This window comes from Bombina bombina, chromosome 3 (genome assembly GCF_027579735.1).
Source record: "Bombina bombina isolate aBomBom1 chromosome 3, aBomBom1.pri, whole genome shotgun sequence".
NCBI lineage: Eukaryota > Metazoa > Chordata > Amphibia > Anura > Bombinatoridae > Bombina > Bombina bombina.
In genome coordinates, this window is record NC_069501.1 from 1154251100 (window position 1) to 1154262054 (window position 10955).

The window sequence follows — 10955 nt, forward strand, 5'->3', positions numbered from 1 at the left end:
GGGACATCTAGATGTTTTAGTTTTTTTACCCATACTGTTTATGTCCAGGTATATTAACAGATAATCAAATTGCCTGCTGTCTGCTGCATCCTTATAAAAGATTGGATATCCACATCTGAGTAAGACAATACATAGTAAGATATCTAAATGTTAGAATATAATGGGTGGTATGTGTAATTTTCTAGTTCTGTTATGGAATGCATCCCAATCCACTAGTAGTTAGAACTCTACCATTTCAACACTTACTCCCTATCTAAGTTCAGTAACATACAGCACCTTATAGCATCTCATTAATGGGTACTGTTAAAGCTTCATCCTAGTTTATATACACATAGGGCACATTGCCCTACCTTACACTAGACCTCTGCTTGTCTTGTAGTACAGATAGGATTCTTTAAGGAGCAAAGCTAACCCATTATGCTTCAAAGGTGCGCAGCCTGCGGCCATGACGGCCCACCACAAGCAAATTTTAATGACCAATAATCTCGATATGAGCAAACAATAGCCCGTTTATGAGACTGGATGCAGCCCTGAACTCCAAAACTCTCCAATGTTACTAAAATGTTATTTATATTTTTATATATATATTTATATATATATATATATATATATATATATATATATATATATATATATATATATATAGATGTAGGGAAGCTATATACTAGTGTAGACGTGTTAATAACTGTCCACCCACTACCTTTAATATAGTCTACAATCATATGTAATTATCATCCTTTACTAGTGATATCTGCATGTGAATCCTGCCCAGCTGTTTAATTTAGGTTATTAGTTAAGATGGCTCCCTCATCATTGCACTTTCCAATTTAAAAAATAAAATAAAAAATGGGTCCAAAAGTGACCCTTTCAATCTATTCCCCTCATATTCCCCTTACCCATTTTACAGGGTAAGTAGTAGTCCAAGAGTGGCCATTATACTTTAAATAGGGGAAATCATCCATCTTTAAGTTTTGACATATAAAGGGATATATTTTATAAAACCATACTAAAAATGAGGTTACATAATTGCGCAGTTGTTTCATATTATACTTATTAACATGACAAGTCAGTATATGTCTGATAAATCTGTTGTGATTTATTATGTTTCTGACTTCTGTACATTTGAATCTGCATGATGGTTGTATCTGTAATATTTAATCCCCAATAAAAAAAAAAGGAAAAAAAAGGTATTGTGCGAGCAAAAGTCTCAGGCATGCTAACTTCAGGACTTTGGATATTACGACCATGCTAACTTCTTTCCACATACTTCTATGGGACACGCTAAAGAAATCCTTTTCAATTTATCACTCATGCGCTAACCTGACACTGCGCTAGTTTAACTGCACTAAAATCAAAGGTGCATTAGAAATACTTGAAATTCCTATGTTCTTTATTAAGAAGAAAATGTTCTTTATATATATATATATATATATATATATATATATATATATATATATATATATATATATATACAGGGAGTGCAAATGAGTATTTTGACCACATCATCCTCTTTATGCATGTTGTCTTACTCCAAGCTGTATAGGCTCGAAAGCCTACTACCAATTAAGCATATTAGGTGATGTGCATCTCTGTAATGAGAAGGGGTGTGGTCTAATGACATCAACACCCTATATCAGGTGTGCATAATTATTAGGCAACTTCCTTTCCTTTGGCAAAATGGGTCAAAAGAAGAACTTTGCAGGCTCAGAAAAGTCAAAAATAGTGAGATATCTTGCAGAGGGATGCAGCACTCTTAAAATTGCAAAGCTTCTGAAGCGTGATCATCGAACAATCAAGCGTTTCATTCTAAATAGTCAACAGGGTCGCAAGAAGCGTGTGGAAAAACCAAGGTGCAAAATAACTGCCCATGAACTGAGAAAAGTCAAGCGTGCAGCTGCCAAGATGCCACTTTCCACCAGTTTGGCCATATTTCAGAGCTGCAACATCACTGGAGTGCCCAAAAGCACAAGGTGTGCAATACTCAGAGACATGGCCAAGGTAAGAAAGGCTGAAAGACGACCACCACTGAACAAGACACACAAGCTGAAACATCAAGACTGGGCCAAGAAATATCTCAAGACTGATTTTTCTAAGGTTTTATGGACTGATGAAATGAGAGTGAGTCTTGATGGGCCAGATGGATGGGCCCGTGGCTGGATTGGTAAAGGGCAGAGAGCTCCAGTCCGACTCAGACGCCAGCAAGGTGGAGGTGGAGTACTGGTTTGGGCTGGTATCATCAAAGATGAGCTTGTGGGGCCTTTTCGGGTTGAGGATGGAGTCAAGCTCAACTCCCAGTCCTACTGCCAGTTTCTGGAAGACACCTTCTTCAAGCAGTGGTACAGGAAGAAGTCTGCATCCTTCAAGAAAAACATGATTTTCATGCAGGACAATGCTCCATCACACGCGTCCAAGTACTCCACAGCGTGGCTGGCAAGAAAGGGTATAAAAGAAGAAAATCTAATGACATGGCCTCCTTGTTCACCTGATCTGAACCCCATTGAGAACCTGTGGTCCATCATCAAATGTGAGATTTACAAGGAGGGAAAACAGTACACCTCTCTGAACAGTGTCTGGGAGGCTGTGGTTGCTGCTGCACGCAATGTTGATGGTGAACAGATCAAAACACTGACAGAATCCATGGATGGCAGGCTTTTGAGTGTCCTTGCAAAGAAAGGTGGCTATATTGGTCACTGATTTGTTTTTGTTTTGTTTTTGAATGTAAGAAATGTATATTTGTGAATGTTGAGATGTTATATTGGTTTCACTGGTAAAAATTGAAATGGGTATATATTTGTTTTTTGTTAAGTTGCCTAATAATTATGCACAGTAATAGTCACCTGCACACACAGATATCCCCTTAAAATAGCTATAACTAAAAACAAACTAAAAACTACTTCCAAAACTATTCAGCTTTGATATTAATGAGTTTTTTGGGTTCATTGAGAACATGGTTGTTGTTCAATAATAAAATTAATCCTCAAAAATACAACTTGCCTAATAATTCTGCACTCCCTGTATATATATATATATATATATATATATATATATATATATATATATATATATATATAGATACAGTATATATATATATATATATATATATATATATCGTAGTAGAAAGCGCACTCTCAACTCCTTCAGCATCAACCAGGGTGGGGGCAAAGTAGAATTAATATTCAAACAGGCAATCACTCTCTGGATTTTTAAAGTGCTATTTAATATTCAAAGAGACATGTGACGTTTCGGGGATCTCACCCCTTCATCAGACAAAGTGTCTTAGTCTGATGAAGGGGTGAGATCGCTGAAACGTCACATGTCTCTTTGAATATTAAATAGCACTTTAAAAATCTAGAGAGTGCGTGCTTGTTTGGATATATATATGCAGTATATATATATATATAAATATATAATTATTTAAAAAATATATATATCTATACATACATATCCATAAAAATATGTACATATACAGTATATCTATATCTATCTATCTATTATCTATCTATCTATCTATCTATCTTTATATCTATCTATTTATCTTTATATCTATCTATCTCAAGGTCTCAAGAAGAGCTAAATATTCTAACACATTTTTGGCTTTTGCTTAAGCGCAACCTATAACTTTCAACTTGTAATATGAGCATAAAAGTAAAGGTTGTGCTAGAGTGATGTCGTATCCAAGGCAAGCAATAGACCAGGCAAGACTCGAGGCACGAGATAATCAAATCACGGTTTAGCTTTATTGGAAACTTTAAAAACATCCATAGCAGAGCCTGACAGCTCCAAGACAAAGGTGTCTTACGCGTTTCAGCTCTGGTTAGCCTTACTCATAGACATAGAGTGATGTCGGCCTTGCTAACCCTTCTCTGGTAAATGCGATTTGCCATGGACTTGTAATATCAAGTTGTGCGCTAATGTTAACACCGTCCAGCGATATTGCTTATCAGGTCCAGCGCTATTATTAGCGTGCCACTTGTAATTTGGCCCAAAATGTGGACAAATGAAAGAAAAATTACTAGACATAAACACAATGGCCACCACTCCTATTCTTGGGATGTTGTTGGGCACATTCCATTTGCCTACAATTGCCTCTCTTGTTGGTCATTCTAAATTATTAAAAATTAGTTATTGTTTGGATTAATAAAACTTCAAATTACATATTAGAAACAGGTTTTCAATGGGGATTTTGTAGAGGTTTTCACAGGCATTAACAGAGGTAAGTGAAAGTAAATCATGGTGGCTACTTGATTCAGTATTCATCATGACTGCCTGAATTGTTTGAATTAATCCTTGGGGGTAAATGTAAAAATTGTGGACAGACATGATACGATGTAGTTCTTGTGAACTGCTGGTGCAATGCCGCCCCCTGCAATAACCCTGCCAATCAACCCGATCATATTAGATCAGGTTGATTTCTGTCCGCCGCCTCAGAGCAGGTGCACAGGTTATGGAGCAGCAGTCTTTAGACCGCTGCTTCATAACTTCTGTTTCCATATGGAGCTTGATAAATTGACCCCTTGCCCTTTAATATAAAGTCATGACATATGTGCATTTAAAATTTTCATATTATTCTGTGTAAATTTGTAATTAACGTTTTTAATATTAAATTATAGTTTAATTTAATTTTCTGATTTTACTAAGAAGGCTTGTTTAGCTCTCACATAATCAATTCTGGAAAGGCAGTACGCTGCTGTTTTCAGCTACAGCTTAAGTTGCACTCCATGGCTCTTCTAATGGGTTGGAATATACTACTCTGAACAATAAACCTTTTAATGTAGGCAGGGGATTCAGATCTTCAGCTATTGCTTCTCCTCAATAAGTTGTTGGACCTCCATGTCATCCTCTTATTTTGGAGCATGCAGCTGGGATGTTTTCAGTAGCAGAAGATTCAATGTTTTTTCCAGTGGTCTGCTCTAATATAATCTCCCCTTGTTATGGTTTGTCAGTGATCTGCTCTAATATAATCTCCCCTGGTTATGGTTTGATAGTGGTCTGCTCTAATATAAACTCCTCTGGTTATGGTTTGATAGTGGTCTGCTCTAATATAAACTCCTCTGGTTATGGTTTGTCAGTGGTCTGCTCTAATATAAACTCCTCTGGTTATGGTTTGTCAGTGGTCTGCTCTAATATAAACTCCTCTGGTTATGGTTTGTCAGTGGTCTGCTCTAATATAAACTCCTCTGGTTATGGTTTGTCAGTGGTCTGCTCTAATATAAACTCCTCTGGTTATGGTTTGTCAGTGGTCTGCTCTAATATAAACTCCTCTGGTTATGGTTTGTCAGTGGTCTGCTCTAATATAAACTCCTCTGGTTATGGTTTGTCAGTGGTCTGCTCTAATATAAACTCCTCTGGTTATGGTTTGTCAGTGGTCTGCACTAATATAAACTCCTCTGGTTATGGTTTGTCAGTGGTCTGCTCTAATATAAACTCCTCTGGTTATGGTTTGTCAGTGGTCTGCACTAATATAAACTCCTCTGGTTATGGTTTGTCAGTGGTCTGCTCTCTTGTAAACTCCTCTTGTTATTGTTTGTCAATGGTCTGCTCTCTTGTAAACTCCTCTTGTTATTGTTTGTCAATGGTCTGTTCTCTTGTAAACTCATCTGGTTATGCTATGTCCATGGTCTGCTCTCGTGTAAACTCCTCTGGTTATTCTTTGTCAGTGGTTTGCTCTCTTGTAAACTCCTCTTGTTATTGTTTGTCAATGGTCTTCTCTCTTGTAAACTCCTCTTGTTATTGTTTGTCAATGGTCCGCTCTCTTGTAAACTCCTTTTGTTATTGTTTGTCAGTGGAAGCATATAAGTGAAACGCGACCGCGTTAGGGGCTTCGTGTTTATTTTAACTGCACTCTGTTAATTTCAGACTATCTACTAAATTGATATTTTTATTTGTTGTTGTAACATTTGTTGTAACGTTTGGGGCATATTATGGGAAGGATGGGGAAGAGATATATACCAATTTAGTGTAAAAAAAAAAGTGGCTTATCTACCCTAATATAGGGCAATACAGGACACAGTTCCTAAATAGAGACTCTTATATTTACCTAATATCGTTGATTTTTCCTCTCCTCCACATATGTGATAGACAACATATGTGTATGTGTGTATGTATATATGAGTTTGTATGTGTGTGTGTAGATTTGTGTGTGTGTGTATATATGTTTATGTATGTGGGTGTAGCTTTGCATGTGTGACTGTATATATGTGTGTGTATGTATGTGTGTGTAGATGTGTATGTATATTTGTGTATATATATGTGTGTAGATGTGCATTTGTGTATGTATATATGTGTATGTAAGTGTGTGTAGATTTGTATGTCTGGATGTAAATATGTATATGTATGTATGTATATATGTGTGTGTTCATATGTGTATGTATGTGTATGTATGTATGAGCATGTATGTTTGTGTAAAAAAGTGTATGTATGTATGTATGTGCAGATTTGTATGTGTCACTCTATGTATATATGTGTATTTATGTTTGTGTGTAGGTTTGTATGTGAGTTTGTATATATGAGTATGTTTGTTTGTGTGTAAATTTGTATGTGCGTATGTATATATGTGTCTGTATGTGTGTGTGTAGATTTGCATGCATGTATATGTGTGTGTATGTATGTATGTATGTATGTGTGTAGATTTGCATGCATGTATATGTGTGTGTATGTATGTATGTATGTATGTGTGTAGATTTGAATGTGTGCATGTATATATGTGTATGTATGTGTGTGTCTGTGTGTATGTGTGTATGTGTCTCTGTGTGTGTAGATATGAATGTGTGCATGTATACAGTTGTGCTCATAAGTTTACATACCCTGGCAGAATGAATGATTTCTTGGCCATTTTTCAGAGAATATGAATGATAACACAAACACTTTTCTTTCACTCATGGTTAGTGTTTGGCTGAAGCCATTTATTATCAATCAACTGTGTTTACTTTTTTTAAATCAAAATGACAACAGAAACTACCCAAATGACCCTGATCAAAAGTTTACATACCCCAGTTCTTAATATCGTGTATTGCCCCCTTTAACATCAATGACAGCTTGAAGTCTTTTGTGGTATTTGTGGATGAGCCTCTTTATCTTCTCAGATGGTATAGCTGCCCATTCTTCTTGGCAAAAGCCTCCAGTTCCTGTAAATTCTTGGGCTGTCTTGCATGAACTGCATGTTTGAGATCTCCCCAGAGTAGCTCAATGATATTGAGGTCAGGAGACTGAGATGGCCACTCCAGAACCTTCACTTTATTCTGCTGTAGCCAATGACAGGTTGACTTGGCCTTGTGTTTAGGATCATTGTCATGTTGGAATGTCCAAGTACGTCCCATGCGCAGCTTCCGGGCTGATGAATGCAAATTTTCCTCCAGTATTTTTTTATAACATACTGCATTCATCTTGCCATCAATTCTGACCAAATTTCCTGTGCCTTAGTAGCTCACACATCCCAAAAACATCAGTGATCCACCTCTGTGTTTCACAGTAGGAATGGTGTACCTTTCATCATAGGCCTTGTTGATTCCTCTCCAAATGTAGCGTTTATGGTTGTGGTCAAAAAGCTCAATTTTAGTCTCATCACTGCAAATGACTTTGTGCCAATAGGTTTGAGGCTTGTCTCTGTGCTGTTTGGCGTATTGTAAGCGGGATACTTTGTGGCATTTGTGACTCAACCATGCAGCCCATCTTTCTTCAAGTGCCTCCTTATTGTGCATCTTGAAACAGCCACACCCCATGTTTTCAGAGAGTTCTGCATTTCACCTGAAGTTATTTGTGGGTTCGTCTTTGCATCCCGAACAATTTTCCTGGCAGTTGTGGCTGAAATTTTAGTTGTTCTACCTGACCGGGGTTTGGTTTCAACAGAACCCCTCATTTTCCACTTCTTGATTAGAGTTTGAACACTGCTGATTGGCATTCTCAATTCCTTGGATATCTTTTTATATCCCTTTCCTGTTTTATACAGTTCAGCTACCTTTTCCCGCAGATCCTTTGACAATTCTTTTGCGTTCCCCATGATGCAGAATCCAGAAACGTTAGTGCAGCACTGGATGAAAGATGCAAAGGTCTATCAGGAGTCCAGAAATTCATTGACCTTTTATACACACACACTAATTACAAGCAAACAGATCACAGGTGAGGATGGTTCCTTTAATAGCCATTCAAACCCCTTTGTGTCAACTTGTGTGCATGTTATCAGGCCAAAATCACCAGGGTATGTAAACTTTTGATCAGGGTCATTTGGGTAGTTTCTGTTGTCATTATGATTTAAAAAGAGCAAACACTGTTGATTGATAATAAATGGCTTCAGCCAAACACTAACCATGAGTGAAAGAAAAGTTTTTGTGTTATCATTCATATTCTCTGAAAAATGGCCAAGAAATCATAAATTCTGCTAGGGTATGTAAACTTATGAGCACAACTGTATATGTGTATGTGTGTAGATTTGTATGTGTGTATGTATATATGTGTCTGTATGTGTGTAGATTTGTATGTGTGTATGTATATATGTGTCTGTATGTGTTTAGATTTGTATGTGTGTATGTATATATGTGTCTGTATGTGTGTAGATTTGTATGTGTGTATGTATATCTGTGTCTGTGTAAGTGTGTGTGTAGATTTTTATGTGTGTATGTATATATGTGTCTGTGTAAGTGTGTGTGTAGATTTGTATGTGTGTATGTATATATGTGTCTGAGTAAGTGTGTGTGTAGATTTGTATGTGTGTATGTATATATGTGTCTGTGTAAGTGCGTGTGTGTAGATTTGTATGTGTGTATGTATATATGTGTCTGTGTAAGTGTGTGTGTAGATTTCTTTGTGTGTATGTATATATGTGTGTGTGTGTAGATTTGTGTGTGTGTATGTATATATGTGTATGTACAGTATATATGTGTATGTATGTGTGTGTGTAGACTTGTATGTGTGTATGTATATATGTGTATATAATATGTGTATTTATGTTTGTGTGTAAAAAAATAATAATATTTATTCAGTACAGGAACATTCATATAAAAACAAAGCAGCGTAACACATTTTGAAGCATTGTTTTTTAGATAGTATTATGTCCATTTAATGAATGACAAAGGGACACTGTAGCGCAATAAATTACATGCTGTAATTCATTAGACCCTGCAAGTCTATGTTTTTAGCCCCTTCAAAGGGTTTAAACACATAGTTAAACTACTGCTCAGGAACTTTAGAGAACTTCTCGTCCTGAGCAGACACAACAAGTGAGCTAATCAGCATCATCAGTCACATGACCCCACTGGTACTTTTACCTTTGTAGGGGTTAAGAACATAGACTTGCAGGGTTGGTAGTGCTAAAAGTACATGATCTAACAAATTAGAGCATGTCAGTTTCGCACTACAATGCCCCTTTAAAGGCAGGAAGGGGTTACTTACTAAAAAAACTCAACCAAAAGCATTTACACAATAAATATGTATGTGGATTGTACTACAGTCAAAGTAAATCTTTTATATAACCTGCTCACAGCCTAATGCCTAAATATTTTAAGGAAAAGTTGATGTTTAAAGACTGACACAGAAAATACTCAGTAATTGGGAAAACATAATTTAAAAAAATCTCAATACTTTAAAATGTTTGTATTTTTTATTTCATGATAAATCACATATCCATAAAAACTTACATAAACCAGTAATAGTTTGTTTCATGCGCTATCAGTCCTTTATGACATACAAATATATCTTTTCTCCGAATGAGGCCTTGGGCTTTCAGATAAATGCTCCTTTCACAGACTACGTGCATCTTGATCTGAAGTTTTGGAGAAATTTAAGAGAGTCAGCAAAGTTAAATATAGAGCAAAGACTCTGGTGTGAATATAGTAGGCGTGAACAGGAAATTCTGCCACACTGTGTGTGTGAACCGTTGCAATAGCAATGTAATAGCAATGTAAGTGGCCAAAATAACAACTGGCCATAATAAAAAAATGTTTTTAGACCTTGCAAGGAAAACAAGTTCATACTCATTTTGAAACAGCGCAATACTAATGTTTAAACTTAGCAATAGTTTAGGACCACCAGATCAAGACCCTGTTGTGATGAGAGCGTGGGTGTGATGTCACAGGAACTGAGTGTGGCCTAGTGCCAGACCGTACAACCTGTGTTGCAGTAACTAAGCTGGATGTAATGTATGCAGTCTGTTAATCCTATGCTCCTCAATAAAATCGATTTGTACCTATCATACGGTGTCCTGCATCTCATGATATTGGGGCTGATTTATCAAACTCCGTATGGAGCTTGATGCCCCTTGATGACCGCTGCTCCATAACTTGTCTGCCTGCTCTGAGGCGGCGGACAGAAATCAACCCGATCAAATACAATCGGGATGATTGACACCTCCTGCTAGCGGCCGATTGGTCGCAAATCTGCAGGGGGCGGCATTGTACCAGCAGTTCACAAGAACTGCTGGTGCAATGATAAATGCCAACAGTGTATGCAGTCGGCATTTATCGATGTGCGGCAGCATGATACGCTACATTGTATCATGTCCGCTCGCACATTAATAAATATACCCCATGGTGTCAGCAGTACGTACCTGGGCATCCGTTTCCTGATTAATGACAATGTTAAAATTTACTACACCTGAGCCTTTTGATTTCTACCAGTCTGCAACATGGCCCACAACAACAAGCAGCCTTCAGGATTGCTTCCAAGCTGGACAAGGAGACTGGTGAAGTACAAGTTAATTCTCGTCTATACTCTATGGGGAAAGATGTGGAGCTGGTGTATACATTCCATGAAGGGGAAGAATTTGATTTTGAGATAGTTATGAATACATTTAGTGCCCATTTTGTGCCTAAAAGAAATGTGATTCATGAGAGGGCCTGTTTCCACAAACACGCTCAGTGTGTGAGGGAATCTGTGGAGTCATTTGTGCTCAACTTGTGTGACTTAGCAGAGCTCTTTGAGTTTGGATCTGCTAAGGAAGTGCAAATCAGAGACAGAATAGTTAT

General features: G+C 37.2%; 1 long non-coding RNA gene across 1 annotated transcript; it reads right to left on the bottom strand.

Moving 5' to 3' along the window:
* Positions 1 to 6864: 6864 nt before the first annotated feature.
* LOC128652119 (uncharacterized) lies at positions 6865 to 9766 on the bottom strand. The gene is made up of 2 exons (XR_008401273.1): positions 9630 to 9766; positions 6865 to 8026 (listed from the first exon to the last, which is right to left on the bottom strand). It is a non-coding gene; the product is annotated as an uncharacterized LOC128652119 (long non-coding RNA).
* Positions 9767 to 10955: the final 1189 nt, after the last annotated feature.